General features: G+C 38.6%; 1 protein-coding gene across 1 annotated transcript in view; it reads right to left on the bottom strand.

Moving 5' to 3' along the window:
• The window catches only part of SEPTIN10 (septin 10), a 963730-nt gene that overhangs the window by 210738 nt on the left and 731298 nt on the right, over positions 1-21694 (bottom strand). The window lies entirely within an intron of this gene.

Here is a 21694-nt window from a genome sequence, read left to right as displayed (position 1 = left end):
TAGTCTTGTTAATCACAAATGAGCCATTGTGACAGATGCTATCTGTGCAGAACATCTGATTTACCAACCCACTTGAAATGCATGGTCTGGGCTGGTGTTCAGTCATGCAGAACATTGTAGGGTAAAAAATGCCTGTACCAAGCACAAACCAAAAATACTGTTTTACTAAACAATATAATTTTGGAGACCTTGAGCAAAGAGGGAATAACGATAGCCAGTAATAACAGGCTTTTATTTCTAAATCAAGGCACTTTCAACTTTCAAATGAAGATGGGAACTTGTCCTGCAGTCCGTCTCACCTATGTAGTAGCCAGCAGTGGACAGAATCATAGAATCATGGAAATGTTTTGGTTGGAAAAGACCTTTAAGATCATCAAGTCCAGCTGTTAACCCAGCACTGCCAAATCCGCCACTAAACCATGCTATAGTATAAATAATTTATCCTTATGTTTTTTATTTTTATTTTTATAATTATTGCAGAGGTGAAGTGACTCCAGCTTCATTGTGCTGAAGAACAACACAAATATGTAGGGAGACATAGTCCCTGTTCTGGAGAGTTATTCACATACACACAAGGAAAAGAATATACATAAAGCTATGGGGGATAAAATTGTAGGACAAGGGCAAACATTCACACAAACTAGCTAAGCACACAAGTCTGACATTTAGCTTATATGTTTGCTTTTAAAAATAAAATCATAAAAACCAACTTAGGCTACATGCTTCTTAAATATTCTGTCTTAAAGACCTAACAGGAGCAGTGGGACCAGGAAGAGAATGCATTTTCTGCAGAATCAAGGAATAAGCCAGGTGGCAGATCCATCCAAACTTGTCTTCTTGGGTGTCTTAGACCATATTGGACACTTTTACAAAACGGATGTTTGAATCTACTGCTCTAGCTCAGGCCAGCTGGGAAAGCAGCTAGAGCTGGAGCAAGTGAAGATGAGAGAATGCAAGGGAAACAGACCTGACCTGTCCTCCTATGACTCACTTTTCTCCCAAGTAACAAGCAATAGAACAAGACAAAATGGCCTCAAATTGTGCTAGGAGTGGTTTAGATTAAATATTAGGAAAAAAATCTTTACTGAAAGGTTAATGAAGCACTGGAACAGGCCCCCCAGGGCTATGGTGGAGTCAACATCCCTGGTAGTATTTACAAGACATGTAGATGTGGTGCTTAGGGACATGGTTTAGCAGTGAATTCAACAGTGATGGATTAGTGGTTGGACTTGATTTTGAAGGTATTTTCCAACCAAAACAATTCTATGATTCTGTAAGTAAGTCACCACATCTCTTGTTGCTTTCATTTTTCCTCATCTTGTCTGACTTAGGATTTAAGGTCTCTGAGACATCTCTTCCTACATGTCTGCAGTGAGCCTAAGGAGACCTAACTTTGCCTAGAACGTCTACAGACTGTTGCAATACAAATAGTAATAGAAATAATAAATACATCCTAGCTTTCTGGTTCCACAGTAATTTCCCTAATAAAGTACTGTTAGCAATATTAATTCGAAAAGCTGGCTGGTTTTTGGCTCTCATTTGTTTTGAATAATGTCTGGCAAGTTTTAGATAACCTTGTGAACACAATGCAGTGTTCTCTATGTGCAAAAGAATTCCCTGCAGTAGAGGATTTATAAGACTGTCATGTTGCTGTCCAAAGACACCCTCTTCCAGTCAAATGCTGTATTTGTTGCAGTAACTGCCACTAAATTAGCAATTGCTAATGGATTATGTTAATATTTTTGTTTAAAGAGGCATTTCATTTCACATGAGCTGCTGGCTTATAAATTCAATGCTCTGTCTCAGTGCCTGAAATGATTCCCTCTTTAATGAAATGTGAATTCTGCAGGATTACTAGGTAATGAACTTTGTAGTTGTCCATTTCTCCAGCGTGTTTTTAAGGTCTGCATTATGGTTTTGTAATTTATCTGTTACCATTGTCTAAGACTTGTGGTTTTACTGTGTACACCTGGTCTAGTAGATATTTGAGTTCTATTGCGGGGAATTTCAGAATAAAGAACTGTTCTCTCTTTCAAATAATAAAATGTCTCTTTGAAGCCAATTATTAAAGAAACTCTGGAGTAACTGCAGATGTCCTAAACAGACTGTCAAACATATGCTGACAATATCATATGTTAATACTAATACTGTGTTAGAAAACAAACATTCCTCGGATTTCATAGTGCATAATTTTAATGCCAATTAGATTTTTCATGTGTATATAGGTAATTTTCTGAAGGGCTTTAAGCTGTAAGCTCTTTAAACCAGGACATATGTTCATACTTTTCTCCTGTTCTTGACCAAATATTTTTGTTTTAAAAAACTACCTAAATACAATAGAATTTTTCACATGGTTCTCAGATTAGTTATCCAGCTGGCTAAGATTTTCTGTCTTCTCTTTGTAGACCGTGGCTTGAGTTTTGCAGATGAATGGCAATATTACGTCTAGAACACTGAAGCAATTCTAAGAGCAGTGCAGAGAGAGTGGTAAATTAATTTTATACATATGTGTACACTTGTAGGTACATATACAGAGAATGAACTTAATTAGAGCAATTAGAACTTATATATATATTAAGTAATTTTTACAAGACTTGAAACATGGAGTCTTTGAAATATATTGACTTGTAATAACAGAACAAAACTATTTCGTTTGTAGCCTTCTCATGCTAAACTTCTGCATCTTGCAGTTTTTTTAAATTTAGCTATAGAGCAGTAAGTGTAAGTGAGGTGTCAGAGGGACTTTCATAACAACTATCAAGAATTCCATAGTAAATATACTGTGTATAAACATACACACCATTACATTTTATTTCACTGTTGTAATATCGTTTTCCTCTAAAATTATATGGAAGGTACACAGATATTCTATTTAGAGCAAAATCTCCCAGAGGGTAATTATTTTTCTTCAGTCTCCAAGACCCAACTGAAGCAGAAATACTTTGCAAGTCAATCATCTTGTATGGACATCAAAATGAAATCAAGAGGGAGAGTGAAGTGTAAATCACCACCATCAATTCTGGTCTTCTTGCAGTCAAAATCTCCAGTACAAGGTCAATGCAGGGGGAAATTAAAAACTTTAGATGCTGAAGGTCTTGCTTCCAATAAATAAAATTCTTAGATGCATATAGGTCCCTTTCCAATATTAATTGAAATCATCGGCATATCACCTTGCCACCACCAGATGTCCATTACAGATTTTGAGGAGGCTTAGTTTAGTTTCTGCAGTGCTTTTGTCTGATCATACTCATGTTAATCAACTCTGGCAAACCCCAACATCTCAGGCAGGTCTAAGTTAAGCTAGTTTCTACCAAAAAAATTCCAAAACAATTTTGAGCAAATCCGCAGCGGTTGAAATATATCGGAAGGAAATTAAAACAATCTTGTGTTTTAAGATGACTGAGAGGGGATCTTACCAATGTTTAAAAATATCTAGAGGGTGGGTGTCAAGAGGATGGGGCCAGACTCTTTTCAGTGGTGAGCAGTGACAGGACAAGGGACAATGGGCACAAACCAGAACACAGGAAGTTCCATCTGAACACAAGGAAAACTTATTTTCGGTGAACATGACAGAGCACTGGAACAGGCTGCCCAGAAAAGTTGTGGAGTCTCCTCTGGAGACATTCAAAACCCACCTGGACACTATTCTGTGCAACCTGCCTTAGCAAGGGAGTTGGACTAGATGATCTCCAGAGGTCTCTTCCAACCCTTACCTTTCTACAATTCTGTGATCCTATTTAGACACTGCTGAGAAAAGGTGAAGCTGTGGTACTGCTCTGGAGCAGGAGTGAATGTATAAAGAGGATGGAGGTTTTCAGGGTTAAGGCCTGGCATGACACAGGTATCATATCCACCTACACCCTTATAGGTCCTAGATTATAAAAGTACTGTAATGTCAGTATTTATGGAGGACAACACAACAGATGGAAGATCACATCACATTCATATAACAAATTAGTAATCAATCATGAGAAAACAAAACAGAGTTGCCATAGTCACTTGAGCTGTTCTCACCCTACAGCTTCCAGGATATTTTAAAGTTCTTTTTCCTTTATTAGCAAAAGAAAAATAATTAATGCTCCCCAAATTTTGACTTTTTGGTTGATTCAAGATACACTAAGTTATAACAGCTTCCCAGCAGGCACTACAAATGGATTGTTAGCTCAAGTGGGAAGGCTATTTAATATCTGACATTTTTAAGCACTAGCAAGACTCTGAGAGTTGCTGAGTCAATTCCTAGGTATCTGTACACAGAAGAAATCGAGCAATTTATAGGTCCATCATACTTCACATATTTTGCCATTTAGGTAGCTCGCACAGAGATTCATTACAGATGAGAAAACAAGCTCTAAAATTAGACTGAGAGCAATATGAATGCTAGTGCTCTGTTTCAGAAGACCTGCTTGTCATGCAGTATGAGGAGTTATTTTATCAGCTCTCTATAGGCAGAGCTGCAAAAGCAAACTGTTGGAATGCTTGATGAAGGAGATGCTCTGAAGAACATCTGCAGAACCACAAAACATGGTATTGAGAATGAACAGAACTGAGAATTCAAGTTGAAGACGTGGGTTGTTAGGTTGCATTAAAAAGTTAGTATTTGTGGCAATTACTTGAGGCCTTTGTTTTCTGCACAGGGAAATCTTGCACCTTACATTTTCCCATCAATGAATGTCACTAGAGGTACTTTCCTACAGGCCAGTCCTGTAGGAAGCAAAGGGAAGCAGTCCAACACTATAAAGTAGTGATTTTAATGCCAGCTAAATGCTTCATTCACATCCAAGGGAAAGTTATGTTCTCACAACCTTCGGTATTAGAGGTCTCTGTATCTCCATCCTCTGGCACTCTACAAGCCTGGGGAGAGATGCTTTCAAATCCTTTAACATAAAAAGTCCTGGACACATATTGTACTATTAAAAAAAAGAAGATGGAATGCTTCATATATGAAGTGTTTTGGTTCATTTTCCAAGCTAGCTTTCCATGTTTCTTAGGAAAATATATATTCTGCAGCTGAAAACATAATCTGGTCCAGGAGACTGCACTAATCAGGCACTTCAATCACCGAAGAGCAATATCATGAGACAGATATACTTGACATTTATGTCTTGTGCACTAGTTTAAAATCATGGCAAACGTGTTCAGAACCTCTATTGCAGCCAAAAGGTATTTGGTTTTCTCCTGAAAAGTTTTTTGCTAAAAACTTGTGTTGCACATATTTTTCAAGATGATTTCTGATTTTCATAATTTTGTTCTTCTGGGTCAAATTTTCTAAGCCACTCCCCATTCCTGCTCACAACTGCTATTCATGGGTGATCTGCAAGTATGAACACTGGACTCAACACGCTCTTGGCTTGCAAGCAAATTTCAGAAGTGGACAACTAAAAGGGCAATTTTGTTAAAGCAAAAAGTGACATGCAACCAGAAGTGTTTATATTGTTAAAGATCTATAATAATTTGTTTGATTTCCAAAGCTGATTCATTAGCCAACATTAACCATCCATGGGAAGATCTGTGTTACAAATTTGAGCTATTGATATTATGCTGATAGCTGAATGAGGACATTGCAACAATTTTTGCAGTTGCAGACTTTAAATACAGAATGGCAAACAGAAAAATGTCTCCCTGAGGGGCTTTTAAGAAGCAGAAATCTTAATGAGCTCATCACTTATAAAACCCAAATACCTGCCTGGGGACAGACAACGTGAATAGTAGAGGAATCACGGTTACGTTTCTCTTCAAGCTTAGTATCCAGTTAAGCTCATCTGCTGTTTGCTGTCACACAATGCAATGTGCACCAAAGCAGGACCGAGTGAGACAGAGGTTATATTAAACTAAAGTGACATTTGGTTTTCTAGTCATTCCTGTAAAGAATGAGAATGCAAACTCTTCAAACAAAGTAGGCTTTCTGCTTCTGTTGCACTCTGAGCCTCCCACAAATCGTGACAATAGCTTTAAGAAATCGTGGGTGCTTCTGCAGGACTGAAGCAAGTGGGTAGTGTTTGGTTTGTAAAATTTAATCCTTTATGGTTAGAAACACAACATCCACTAAACCACTGACATTTGTCACCTCCAAAACACTATAAATGCACAATATTATAATTTTGGAACTTGATACTGCTTGTGGAAGAAAACATATGAAACACTTTTTTTTTTTCTTTTCTTATTGGCTTTAGGGAAGTATTTCTAAGCCCTTAAACATATACAACTAAAAATGGTTTTAATCTGAAATATTTCAGGTGTCCTCAAGTTCTCCTCATAAATGTGATGCATTTTAAAGCTTGTTCTGCGAGCATCCTGCTAAACATCTTTGAAGGACATGGAGAAAAGTTCCTGTAAGAGTCAGTTTAGTTTGTATGATGTGAGCTGTTTTTACTTTTTTATCTTTTTTAATTTCTGCTCAGCAACCCAGGGACTCAGTGAGTCACTTGCTCCTTGAGATGTTCAGAATGGTGAATTAAGCCTGGGTAATCGTTAAATTGAGATGTGGAGGAAGGAATTTTTTTTCCAAGTAACTGAATTTGTGAAAGGGAAAACTGTCTCCTACAGAAAACAGGGGATGTCCTTGGGGCTTCAGTGCAGAGTATCAGCTATTAGGCCAGGGTAAGAAAGGGTGTTCACCCTTACCCATGCTTCTATGCATTAAGGAATGAAATGTGACTGCACAGGATGAGTCTCTGACAACATCACTTCTGGCCAGCAGCACGGTAAAATTGCAGTCTGACTGTATGCCTGTCTCTTTCTTCTTCAGCAGTACCTAACTGTGGATAACACAGCAGAGCAAGGACCAACCCAAGGCTCAGGGTTCAGAGGCCAGAATCCTTGAACTTTTATTTTCATGCTACTTGTTCTCCTGATGTTTACTGGTCTTTTATCATAACAAAATCCCAGTTAAGCATCTTTCTGCTGCTCAGCCTCACTGCATGATCCCTACTCCTTTTGGGGGCTGAAATCAGTCACAAAAGCAGGTGTGTCATCTCCTTCCTACATAGTCATTGAGTCAGAATCTCACAGGCACTTTAGGCACCTAGGAGCAAGCAGGTGGTCACTGGCTGCCTAGCTTCATGCAAGAGCATTTTAGAGATGATTAGGCTATAGTCTATATGTATGGTCAAATGTCCTGCAGAGAACCAAAACACACTGTGGTTTTCATGATATTGCTGTAGGTTGTATGATATAACTTCAAGGAAACAAGTCAGACTATTTAAAATAAAAAAATAAAAAAATAAAAAAATCATAAATGCATGGGAGGAGACAATCTACCAAATAGGCACATGAACACCACTGTAGGCAGAAACTTGCATTTCAGAGACAAAAAATACTGAGAGAACTGAAGTGGTGTTTTGCAGTAGTGTTGTGTCGGTTTCTCTAAATCATTTAGTTGTGAGTTCTTGGATTTCCAGCAATATTGTATGTAGATATATATTTTTTTTTCCAACCAGTCTTTCCTATTATTTTAGCTTTCAAACTTATTTTATGACCATTTCAATCATATACTCTAGCCTGAGACTTACACTATCAATGGCTAAATTCTACAGGAGCTGATTTCACATAAACCAGGCAAAAGGCCAGCGTGCAACTTGGAAATAATCATTCTGCTGGAGTTCATGACCTGGTGGAGCTCACTGTGGCTCTGCTGCTTGTACCTATTGCTCCTCAGTCATTAAAGGGCTGAAGGCTGTACTCTAGTACAGGCAAATCAGCTGCAGCTTGTCTCCCTTCATCCTACTTAGAGCTAAATGGAATAAACCAGCACAGCAAGACTAAATGAGCCATGGCGAAACTGATCTTAACCTCCACCCCCTGATTTGGCAGCCAGTCACTAGGGCAGGAGACAAGATAATTCCTGTCAGTTCCAGTGGGCTCTATAATGCAATTTGACAAATTGAATAGATAGCTCTTATTAACGTAACTAAATGAATTATTGCAAATGGGAGAGGTGGACATTGATCTGTCTTCATGTATGCGTTCTGCTTTGGAGGAGGGGAGATTGGCTCTAAATTCAAGCTTCTGCTGCCTGAGGTAGCACTGTAATGAATCGGTTCCATACTTTCAATATCCTCAAACCACCTATTTAACACCAATATCAATAAAGATAAAAGGGAAACGTATGAGAACACTATGGACACAGAGCTACCAATGTTGCTACTTGGACTATTCAAGTTAATATTCAGGGCTAGATTTTCATAAATATGAATGCCTGCTTTGCTATTCTGGTGAAGGAATAGGATTAACAAAGAAAAGTGTATGTTGTCTATTTTGTTGAATGTTATGATGGCAATGAAGGACAAGATACTCTGACTACATTGTTCAATAATAGCACTTCCTACATAAACAGCTTAAATAATATATTTCACCACACACATACTGAAAATACACAAATAGCTTCCCCAGTAAAAACATTCAAGTCCAGGTCTCTAAAATCAGGCACTTAAGTTCAGAGAAACATTAGTATTTCTCCCATGCTATCAGGGCCGTGACACTGAAGCATCCAACTGTCAAACCTAGATATTTGATTTGAAAATGTATTTTCTTATGTCTTCACATTCTCGCAAGTCAAGTCTGAGAAAGCTAGAGGGTAGCTTGTGTTCTTCCTCTCCTCTCTTGTCTGTACACTGAGCCAAAAGTCCCACTCTGCAGAATCTAAGCAGAATTATGCTGGCTGAAGCATAGCATGGAAGACCTTCCAGCAATGGAAAAATTAAGCAAAATCAGTAGAAGTAGCCTTCTTGGAACCATGTAATGTGGTAGACTTCTGGGAAAGGAGGTTAAGCTGCTCTTGTCTTCACACACCTACCACTTTCAAAGTACATTGCTGAGCCAATATGCTGAACATGTGAGATTCTCTCTAGTAGTTCAGGTGGGATGGTTCAGCTTTCTGCATCCTGCAAACTGGTGATGTATTTTCTTTTATCTCCATCCAGTAAAACCTTTTCCCTCTTCAGCTGTGCAAAAAGATTTTGTTGCGTTTTTCTTTTTTACTAGTATGATTATTATTATTATTAGCAAAACAGAGAGTTTTATTTTGATTTATTTAATTTGATTAACAGCAAGTATGTGATTTAAAGTACTTCTGGCAATTTTGATAGCATTTATCAAAGGTCTTTAAAAAATAATTCTTCTAACATCACAGTGGAAGAGTGTTAGTGCAGACATAAATCATGCCATGTAGAAATGAAATCCATGCTTCACAAGTATTAGTGGAAAAGTCTAACTGAGAATGCAATATTAGCTTAAATTTATTTTACTTATGGTGTTTTATTTAAAAGTATTTATTTAAAAGTATTTAAATGCATCAGCTTACTGTTATAAGGAAGACTGTCTATACAGCAGAACAGAAATCCACCGTCTCACCCATTTTTAAACTCTGGACAACAAGGGTACACCTAAAGATCTTCCTCAACTTTTTGCCAGATTGCCCCTTTAGAAACAAAAGTCCTGGTAGCCCTCTGCTACTACTGAAATAAAAAAATTCTCTGGATTATAGTGAGAAAGAAATCACAGCTTCTCAAAGTGGGTCCATGAAATGAACCTTAGGACTGTCCAGCTTCCCTCTTGTTTTGCATTTCTGATACAGGGGTAACAGTTCTGTTACCTAGGCAAAGGTACATGCCACTCTCCCAGTTTTGAGAAAAATGTGACCATTACCTCTGCAATCCCGGCACTCTTTTGCAGAATGAGTTACTGATATGTTTGCTGATCTAATATACTGTGCTATGGTACACCAGGGACCTAAGATTACTTCTGACTTCATCTCTGCTTTATATTCTATAAAGATGTCTGTTCCCTCAACAATCAGTGCTAACAGACCTTCCTAAAATATTGCTGGACAAATTGCATGACCTCCTGAATTTAATTAACTGTTCAAGTCAGCATATCTCAAATTAGTTTCTGAAATGGATCTGGGGCAAATATTGAAGCAGATGCATGACACTGTTGCTTAAGCACTGACTCATAGAATCATAGAATTACAGAATCATTAAGGTTGGAAGGGACCTGAAAGATCATCAAGTTCCAACCCCCCTGCCATGATCAGGGAGCCCTGCCACTAGACCAGGTTGCACAAAAACACATCCAACCTGGTCTTAAAAGCCTCCAGGGATGGGGCATCAACAGCCTCCCTGGGCAACCCATTCCAGTTCCTCACTACCCTTATAGTGAAGAATTTCTTCCTAAATCTCCTTCCTAAATCTATCTTCCTAAATCTTCTTACCTAAATCTCCCCTCTCTCAGTTTAAAACCATTACCCCTTGTCCTCTCACTATCTTCTCTGATGAAAATCCCCTCCCCAGCTTTTCTGTAGGCCCCTTTCAAGTACTGGAAGGCTGCTTTAAGGTCTCCCTGGAGCCTTCTCTTCTCTAGGCTGAACAGCCCCAATTCTATTAGCCTGTCTTCACAGCAGCGGTGCTCCAGGCCTTTGATCATCAGTGTGTACAGCTCAGACAACCCCTGCCCAGGCGGATGGTAAGGCATAAATTCATTATTCCTAGGAAAAGCAGGAAGGGAAAACAAGAAGAAAGAAATCTGAACATAGCCTCTATTTCAGAAAGTCCCTACACCACTATTTGTGGAGTAGTTAGGCTATGGTAAGGGGAGGATCAATATGCAATGCCTCTTTCATATCAATATGCATCAATCTGCTGCTCATCACTGTCAGAGTTAGATCTGCCTTTAAATACTCTGCATGTGTATGTGCATATGTGTACATATGTGTATCTGTATGTATTTTAGTATGGAAAAGAAGAACTTAATTGATCTGACTTGGGTTAAGAAACATTGTTGAGAAAAAAAATGTCTACAATTCAAGAAGCATCCAGAGGGCTTGGAAAGACCCCTGAACACATAATTCTCCTTCTATTTTGACAGGACAGATAACTGAGAAAGGAGTTCCCACACCTATACTGGAGAAAACTCTAATTATTATAAATCAATACATCAAACTCCCCAAACTCAGATGGCATCCAGTCTTGCTTTGCACAATTTCCTTTTGTTTTCTGTTTCTTTTCCTTGAGCAACAGGATAAGTTAACTTTTGCAGTTATTTCAGTTTTGTTTCAATTGAAATATACAGTCTGCCACCTTTTCATCTTGTAACCCAGTAAATTTCAGATCACCAAGGAGAGTGAGATCCTGCCATGGTAGCTGCAAACCAATAAGCAAACAGACACATACAAGCCCTTCTCTTTGTGCCTATCAGCACTTATTGTTCCCCTAGCAATAAAGAGGTCATCATCCAGAGTTTTTTCTTTTTTCTTTTCTGAATTTGTAAATTAAGCCTGTAAAGAAAGGACATGACCAGTTCTCAATGACTGGTCAGACCTAAATATCTTGGCCTCATCTTTTTGTCACTCTGTTGCATTCTTAACTGGTCTCCATTCTCACTTTGTCTCTCCATTCCTTGATTTCACCAGGTGATAATTTCATCAGTGCTTTTGTGTATGGGCTTTGGACTTCAAAGACTGTGTTTATTCAGAGAAAAATAACAATAACAGCTTTGCAATGCTGAGTCCACTTCATCATTTTCTTCTAGGCTCTTTCTATACCAAATGATCTATAAATTACCTATTTTAGACTATACATATTTGCGAGGTCTAGATGTCTGAATTTTATGAGACTTTCTTTTAAGCTTCGATATGAGAAGTCTACTCTGTGTGGCCTAAGAAGTTCCCTTTTATCCTCTACTAATAGAGTCAGTAGGAAGAATGAAATCTCACCACAGGAAGCATGTGATACTCAACCACTGTACTGTGTTCAACTCTGGAGCCACCAAGATGAGAAGGACATGGAGTCCCTAGAGAAAGTCCAGAGAAGGGCCACGAAGATGGTCTGAGTGCAGGAGCACCTTTTCTACGAGGACAGGCTAAGAGAATTGGGGTTGTACAGCCTGGAGAACAGAAGGGTCTGGGAAGACCTCATAGTGACCTTCCAGTATCTGAAGGGGAAGTGTTCAAGGCCAGGTTGAATGGGGCTCTGAGCAACCTGACTTAGTGGGAGGTGTCCCTGCCAATGCAGGGGGTTTGGAACTAGAAAATCTTTAAGGTCCCTTCCAACTCAAACCATTCCATGATTCTGTGATTCTATCTTCATGTCCCAGAAGAATGCTGAGCAGCCACTGAGCAAGATCAGAGAAAGAGGAGTTCCCAGCAGTACATTTTCTAGAACATAAATTATGGAGTTTGCCTGAGCTGGTTTTGACTAAGGAATCCTGCAGGACATTAACAATATAGAGATCTTCCACTTTCCCAAGTGTTGGAAGATCAATCAAGCATTAACACATTGTCTTAAGTGGTGAATAAAAAGTTAAGTGCTATCTGCTTTAACCTTTGGCTCACAAAAGACAATAAAAGAGAGAAAGAAGAGATAAACTGAATCTGCAAGAGTTCAGATGCTTCTCCAATCTGTGGAGCCAGGAGCTTACTTACAGTGTTTTGTGGCAGTAAATCACTCGAGTTTTCCTTGTGCTTCTGAGCTAAATAAAGGATTTCTGATATTATGCAGCATGATCTGGATTGTTTTTCCCTGACAGTAAAAACTTTATTTCAGCAGTAAACTGCATGGGAGACAGTAGTTCTGATGATTTGCTAACTTGGAATAAAAATGCAAAAGCTAGCACCTAAAATTTTACTGGCTTTCAATACCAAGGTCAGACTGAAAGAGCCAAAGGAGCAGCACTGGTTTTATTAGCAATCTTTGCTGCTCAAAGCACTAGAAATTGGGTGGGTAGAGAAACAATAATCTGTATTTTTGTTGGTTTGGAGGCTCCCTTGGAATGAAAGTGTACATGTGTATTTTCAATAAAAATCCAGCACTGAGCTAACTGCTGAGCTTAGGGAGACAGCATCTGGACAGGATTATTCCCCTGTGTTCATACCTTGTACTAATTTTTTTCCTTCTGTAAACAGTATTCACCATAAAAGGTTGCTTCTTTCATTTGGCCTTTTGTTTTATTTTTTATTATGTATAACTAATAGTTAAATAAGCTATTACAGCATAGTATTCATATTTAAGTTTCTGGTCCCATTGAATATGTTTCACCCAATGGTTTTGGTGATGCTTCCAAGCATCTGTGCTCTGCTGCATGTGTCCTTGTTGAGTTCTGCATATCTCTAAGAGCAAGACACAGGCACAAAGCCTTCTTCCTTTCCACAATGCACAGTTTCCACAGATGATGAATAATTTCTTCTTACTGAATGGAAAGTGCCAAGCACCTCCAGTTAGCTCCTAATGTCTTAGGTCTTAGCAAAACTGCTCTCAACAAACTAAAGGATAAACCAAGGTTGCATTTGTTTGGTTTGCCCCTCTGCCAACCATGGTCCCTTGACCACCGTAGCCATCAGTTTCACTCCATACCAGAACTAGCCCTCATCTCCACACCTATCTAGGCAGTGTGGTGACAAGCAAAACACTGACACATTTCTGTTCAAAATATTCAGTGGGATACAGCTGATGAGCTGCTGGAATCCAAATTTACCAATGCAAAGTCTGATTTTTACACCAAAAGAAGAGTCTAACACGTTCTACTGCATGTTCATTAATCTGTGCATTCCACACAGAAGTACATAAAACCTCACACATCTTCTGGGGCAAATATCTTTCTCGATATCTGGAACTGTGCCCAGTTGCAAGTATTTTCCTGGAAATTTGCAGGTATGGTTTGGGCATAGTGATGCTGAGGGGTTCTGGTTTCTGTTAGGCAAATCAAACCCAACAGGGACAGTATTTTACCACAGCAGAAGCTGGCAGTTTCTCTACAAGCTGTCATGTATAATTTTTGCAGTTAAAGAGGTTCAAGTCTCTTTTAAAAGTAGATAGGTCTCTTCAAAGGACATAGTTTTGTTGTCCATTTTACCTGTCTTGCAGAAGAGAACACACCTGAGGGGAAGACAATGGTCAGAGATTTGGGTGTCTGTGGTACAGAGCCCCACAGAGGCTTTGTATGCATGAATTGAGCAGTTTAGAAAAGCTGTTGCTTTCCATCATGAAGGAGAAACAGTTAAATAGGCAAGCCAAAAGCTTTTTCAGTGTCAGAGAAACCAGCATAACTTCTCTACCATTATGATATGAATGCAGCCCTGGGAGTCTTAGGGTGAGTGTGAGATCATGTGGAAGTAGAAGCAGTGCCAGCAGGGAAGAACATCCCAATAATTCATTCTAGACAACCAGAAAAAGTGATGGATGTTGCACTGACCACAACAGGTTTCCGAAGAACAGCAGTGTCATTACAGCAGGCACATGTTTTGCCTCAGCTCCCAAGGAATAACACAATTACCTCTGAGGAGAGCAGGCACCCCTCAGTGCAACTCCATTAGGTGAGATACTTGAGAAAAATTAGGTACAGAAGTGTTGCTCTCTCTTATATTTGCATTTTATGGCTGGATTTATGTTTGTCAGTTAATTACAAACTAAGAGAGTTTTAAACTTTTTAATGTCTATTTCAAATAAAGAAACTGATTTATATTATTAGGCAAAATTTTTCCATTTATCTACCTTCCAAACTGTTGACATCAATCCCAAGGGGAAGTCTAGACATAGGTTTGGCAATAGTTCTTAATTTGTACTGTATTTTTGTGAGATCATCTTCATTCATTCAGTGCTCTAATAAAGCTTCACCAACATCCTTTGCTTTGAGTAAGTCTATTTTGAACAACGTGATGACACTTAGAGGAACTTCAGGCAGCCTAGACAAATGGGTATGGTAACAGAAGCAATCTAGTTGCACTAGCACAGTCCACTGTCCAAGCTAATGAAACCTGTGGCTGGGGTTAAGGTGGCTTTCAGCAGTCAGGTTACCTCCAAACTAAATCTCCTTCTGTTATTCCCAGAGCTAGAGCAAGGGCTGTTGCCCAATAAACAAGACTGTGATTAGGTAGGGCACAAGGGCCCATGGAAGAAAGAGTGACAAGGAGCTTCACACATGGTTGAATGGATCAGTAGACTTTTCACACGTGCAGCAGGCAAAAAAAAAAACCAAAACATCTCATGAGAGCTCCAAGTGTCTCTGAAATTGAGACTTAAGGTCTCAGAATCATTGAATCTTAGAATAGTTTGGGTTGGAAGGTACCTTTAAGGGTCACCTAGCTCAAGTCCCCTACAGTGAGCAGGGACATCTTCAACTAGATCAGGTTTCTCAGCGCCCCATCCAACCTAACCTTGAATGTATCCAGGAATGGGACATCTTCCACCTCTCTGGGTGACCTGTTCCAGTGTTTCACCACCTTCATGATAAAAAAAAAAAGTCTTCCTTGTTTCTAGTCCCTTGAGTCTCTTTCAAATCCAGATGAAGAAGAGGCTGTTCTGATAAGGCAAGGTTTAACCTGAACTCAGAAAACCTCATCTTGCAAAGGCTGGAACTCCAAATGTTATTCTCTCTCTGGTTCATTCTGTTGGACACAATGCCTTACACATTCCACAGACATAGTGTAACCTCCTCAGGACCATCAGCTCAGGGTAAAACCCTCAGGAAGGTGGAAAAGCTAAAGTGAAAAATCAGCCCTTGCAAAGAGAACATGAGTGTTTCAAGTATAACAAACATATTTAAGAACATAGAAAGGTTCAGCTGAGACCCATCAGTCAGTGGTGTTATCTATACTGGAACAAGTGCACTTGTCTAAATTTAATAGACTATGGCTACTACCACCCTCACATGTAGTATCTGCAGTTCATTACATGAAATTCATTTACAGACCTAATGGGCAGCACCATTGTCATGGACACGCATGGCAGTGTGAAAGAAATGTGGATCTGAGATCATCCAATGAGCATTTTAAGCTGATACTCTTCTTAAATGCATTAAATAGGGCACAGTAAGAGCCGAAGTAATCTTTGATGTGTTGCTCCTTGGACTGACTTCCTTTTGCTGTGGCCATTCTTGAATATGTATGAGAGAATGAGGGAAATATAAGTGGTTAGTTTATAAAGACGATTGTGTTTGAAATTCTTTTCCAGACTCCCTAATATAGTGAGGTCCCAGCTACCAGGCTTTCACTTCATCCTATCTTGTTACCGCCTAGTTTTAAACCCCTGAAGCATTAAGCAGCCTGCTTGTGCCATGCACTTCAAAGCAAGGAGGTATTTCACAGTTCCTCTTAGCATGTGTTCTTCTCAGAATACTAGGATTAACTTCATCACCAGTGTTCAAAAGTCAAATGCTTTTCCAAAAGCGTATCATATGAGGCACCTTTTCTGAAATGGGGCTTACACACGGATCATGTAGCTCTGCCAGACTGAGCAGAAGATATTAGATACACTGATTTGACAGCATCTATCCAGCCAAAATAATAATGCTATTTATCATGCTGTAATACAGAGCTCCCCAATTACTTCAGAATACACAGTCACAACTCACAAGGAAAAAAAAAGCACAAAGGTATTTTACCTTTAGCTTTTGCAGTCTGGTTTCCATTTGTTTTACACAAATGCATATACCTTCTTTAATAGGGAATTATGTACAATGTGTCTTTGTAATAGTCTAATCCAACACACAACATCAACATAACGACATCATCACGATGTGGAGAATCGAATATTTCTCAAGCTTATCCTGGTAAAATTCATGTTACTGTGCAGTCAGAATGGTGACATTATTTCATCAACAAATATGTGTTGCCCGTGTATTCATGAGGCTACTTTTTTGCTTTAGTATCCAACATTTCTGAGGGATTCAGCTGCGAGTGTTCCTTGAAAATAAAGTCTAAGATTTCTTGCAGTCATCTTACAGGGGTATTTTTCATATTTAGTGATTTTCCCCATTCCCTACTCGCAATTTATCTCTCATGTAAGCTTATCTGAAGGTCAAACATTAAAAATAAAACTAATCCTTCATCCTGATAACATTCAAATATCTGTACACAATTACCATATTTTTCCAGGTCCCAGCATTATTGTCCAAGCTACTAATATTTAACTCTCTGGCTTTCCCTCAAGTTCAGTACCTCTTGTGCCTAACTAGAAACTTCATTTCCTTTAAGATACTACTTTCTCAATTTTGGTAAAAAATGGTACTGCTGACATGATCTCCAGAGGTCCTTTCCAACCCCTACCATTCTATGATATTATCACTAGTTATAGAAATAAGGAATTTATTAATATTCTGTTCACAAAAAATATGCAGATTTATAATGTCTTATTCTCCTTTGTTGTAAAACAGTGGGGCTTCTTTGATTCATACCTAGAAATGACTGCTATAGTTGTTCTATTTTCTTTATTAAAAAATCATAGAATCATAAAATCGTATAATCATAGGGGTTGGAAGGGAAATATTATGGCAACTATTCCATATTTTAGATTGCAAAAGTCAATCCTGTTCTGTTTTCTGTGTCTAGTACCATTAAAATGAGTGAATCTGATAGACGTAGAAAGTCAATTATTTCTTACCAGTGAAAAAAATAAACCAGTTACATGGTTTCATATGTATTTATGTATATATGCACACACATATACGTATGCACACAAACACACACACATACATATATATGTATGATTCCAGTCCTGCAATTTTCTTCTGTGTAAATAATTCACTCAACACTGATCAGCCAGCTTTTGTGTTCCATTAACAACAGCTCCTGTCATTAAGATTTAAGGTGCATGGGGCACTTGTAATGGAATTATAAAATCTATTTCTAAAAGAATGATTGATTCAATTCATTACCAGCTTTCAGTATAAAATAGAAACTTTACAAATCCTAGCGAAAAAACAAAAAAAGGTCATGTTGCAAATGCAAGTGATAATAAATCTCCTGTATAAATGTTAACAAAATGGACTCAAGTTGCAAAATTCGTTCTGCATTGCCACTTTGGGTACTCTATAAATAAAACATATTTTCTTTTTCACTAAGTAACAATTCAATGAGTTAAAATAATTCAATGTAGCTGAAAATGCTTAAAAGCTGGCTGTAACAGAGTGCACAGTAAAGGTCCTTATCAACTGATTAGCAATTTCTTTCTACAAACACTGCACAGCAGTTGCCCTACTTTGCAGCAGGCTATTAGACCCTAATGAAAAATGTGCATTTTCATTAGAGTTAATGGTCTTGAACAGAAGCTCTATGCTTCTACGAGGCCTTATTCTGTACTTAAATTCTGGATTCATGTCTGTGATTATAGCTGTTGTCCCTTGCTTGTATAATATATGTACATTGCAGAGTTTCATGTTACAGTGTGACTACTGAACGTGAGGACCAGACTCCATCACTAAGGACATTAATACATGACACAATTAGGAATCCCATGGTAGATGAATTTCAGGATTAATTAGAGTCCATCACATGGGCGGGGGATCCAGCTGCATGTGACAGCACAGCACTGTGTAAGGTGCAGCACTGGGGAGGGGGAAGCAGGGCAGTGCTGCAGGGCAATCTCCACTGTCACCAGGCACGGAGCACTGGATGCCAGTACAGCTAATACCAGCCCCTGTTGTACACATCCACATCAGCACAAAGCTGAGGATAATCTAAACAGGCAAGCAAAACAAAACAGGTACTCTTTTATTGTTTAACACATGACAACAGAGGCACAGCTAAGCGATCTTCCCAAGTCTTATCTGAGCCACCTATAACAATTCTCTTCCTCTATCCTAACACAGCTACCCTTAATACTGTTATATACAGAGAGCATATTTTGCACACTACATCCATTTAAAGCTTGCAAATCAGCTGATCATTTTCACAATACAGTCACATTTGCACTAGCGGCAAGATGCTTCTCACAGTCCTTGATGTCTACATTTTTAGCATCTGTCACTGCCTTCTTTCCAGGTGTACCTTAGGAAGCACACTTTTGGTTGATTTTGAGCTGTCTTATTTCTCTTCATATGTTATTTCATACCTAATGTGGGGCTATTATCCTAAATAATAACAGAGCTGTCTTTCTTCCTCTGTTTCTCCTTTTTTATTCCTTTGGGATGATTTCTGGAGCATTCTTTATTTTCTTGTCTTCTGTGTATTCTTCATTTTGCTTCCCACTTCTTCAGTTGAAACAGGGCTTGTGATGATAATGAAGGTAACAATGTGGTTATTTTTTGTGCTCTTCAGATTTTGCTTTCTGTAAAAAATTTCTATTGATTGCTCATCAAGTTTTCTGCAGCAACCCATTATTTATATCCACTCCAGTCCAGACTTTTGGGAAGGAATTACATGGCTGATGATGTGACTGAGTGTTGCGTACCTGGAACGCTAAGCTACTCCTTGATTGCTAAGCTCGTCTGAAGTAACTCTTAAGTAACTCCTTTATCAAAGTCTTAATTCTTGTGCTTTTTGCTAAGAATAAAAAAACCCTGAAGTTAATCTCAGTGAAATTAATATCTTTTTTCTTATAATAAGAAACATATAAAGGAAGACCACATTCCCATTCCATCTGAATGCACCGAGCACCTCAGTAACTCAACCAGTTCCTGACTACCGTGAGGTAATTACAGCCCATAAACGTAATCCATGTACTCTAAGTTTGCAAATTACAGACTGAATATCTACACCTAGCGATATCACGTCTCCTTTAGCCCTTGGGTGTATGGAAATGTCCAAAACGTACATTTCACCTAAAATTTTCACAAGCCTTCAACTGAAAGTGATGAGTACTGATGGCTAAACTGTGGTCAGAGGACAACTGGTAGTCCAGTGCCTACTAGTAAGGTGTACTGAGCAGTGTAACATAATGACTTGTCATTTCTCCATCAGGGAGCCACAGGTGTTTTGGAGGGTTTGTAATGACCTATTGGCCTGGGAACTGTTGCTTCAGGGCAAGCTCATTCATATTGAAAACAAAAATACCTGGACCAAACCACTGCACACTGAAAACACATGCTACTCAGATCCCCCCATAGACACTGTTCACTCACAGTGCAGGAGGCTACTCTTTCATTGGTCGTTTTCATAAACTTTGCATAATAATCAAAATACAGCAAATCTGAAGAAATCCCTAAAAGTCTTGAATCTCCAGTCTTCTCATCCTGCCACGTGGCCTGTTCCCACTGCTTCAGCCTCCACTCGCAGCTTTAAAGGCTGGGCATCTTTTCAGAGCAAGAGCCTATGCAAACATGTCTTAAAAACACACTATAGGCAGTTGACAGAATATCACATTAACTGCCAATACAAATTACATTGAGACAACTGATTTACCTCTTCTGATTGCCAAAGTATCACCTAGCACAGTGCTTGTCAATCTCTTAAATAGAAGGGCAACTGATCTTTATGAAAATTGCACAGGCCAGCTTATGCTGTGCTGTCTCAGTAGTTTTTATTTACAACCAAAAGGAAATTAGGTTTACTTTTTGAAGTTCATACATTGCCCACGTTTGCTAGCTTGCTTGCATGTAAGTTTCCATGTATGGGAACATGTAGAGTTTTTTAATATTATTGCTTCAGCCATGTTGCACACTGCCTGACAGTCTCCCACAGAGTTTAATTTAGTTAACACTAATCTTTCAAAGGTATGAGTAAAGAATTAGTCACTGGTTGAAATTATTTGTCATATAAGCACAGGCACAGAGGTCTGACACATATCAACAGGACTACAAGAAGTAAGACGAGACTGTAAGGTTTGTTTGGCATGTTTGTAGACAGGAGTATAAGTCAACATCTTAGTTTGGGGCAGGCAGGAATTAAGAGGTGATGAAGCCATGTCGCTTCTCCCCCTTTTTAACAAGAGCTGAGGACATTCCTGATCAAATGTACAGTCTTTTCTTGCCCATTCCCACCACATCAGGTCAATCTAGTCCCACCCCTGCAAAAAAGGATCCTTTAGGTTTGTTTAGGAAGTGTTTTGCTTTGTTCACTCTAAAAAGAACATGAACATTCTGATCTTTTTACATACTCTCTTTTGGGATAAAATACGGGAGTATGTATCTTTCAATTCCAGGTAATGCTATTCAGTGCTAAAAAATGTATCACAATTTTTAAAGGAAAATTTGGGATAGTCATCTTCCAAACTCTCTCTTCAATGTCTCTTTACAGTTATTTCTAAAGCTGAGTTTGTCAAAGGCTTAACCTAGGACATTCTGTATTTCAGTAAATTTTGTAACTTAAAAAATAATACTAAAGGCATATTTTTTTTCTGCATAATAAGTCTCTCGAGACAACCTGTACATTTGAAAATGCAGCTTTACATTACCTTGAACTCAGCATGTTTTTTATGCTTTTTGGAGGAGAAGCTCTTCAGGTCTACATTATGTGTTCTTTCAGGGACATGTTATCCTCCACGATGACATCTCATGAAATTTATTGGAAGCCACACATCTCAGAGAAAACTGACATGATAAATATGACTCTCCAGCAGCCCTCTCTGAAAATATAGGTGTGTTTTTTGTTTATAAGCTGTATTATTTTATAAAAAGTGAGAGGAAGAAAAGGTTGATACTTAATTTTAACCCATTACATTTCCAGAAACTGACATCTGGTTTCATACTTTCCTGAAAGAATCGGAGTCACAGAATAATCTTCCCAATGGCTAATAGCTGGGCTGGCTTTCTGCAATGAACTCGGCTGACCTTAGAAGAAAAAGAAAATTGCATTATGCTAGACAGAGTCCAGATGCCCTGCCTTTTCCACAATAACTCTTGCTTATATAGGAGCTTAAGGATGTGAGGCTGTTAAAGGAAATTCTACGGAGATTACAAGAGATATGATCCTATGTAAAACCTTAAAATATAGAGGAGGAATTAAACCATTGTAATTTATTTTTTACAAGCATATCTGCTGCTTGCTTGATGT

Source organism: Apus apus, chromosome 1, assembly GCF_020740795.1.
Source record: "Apus apus isolate bApuApu2 chromosome 1, bApuApu2.pri.cur, whole genome shotgun sequence".
Lineage (NCBI taxonomy): Eukaryota > Metazoa > Chordata > Aves > Apodiformes > Apodidae > Apus > Apus apus.
The sequence above is the reverse complement of the archived record's forward strand: the minus strand, read 5'-3'. Positions and strand labels throughout refer to the sequence as shown.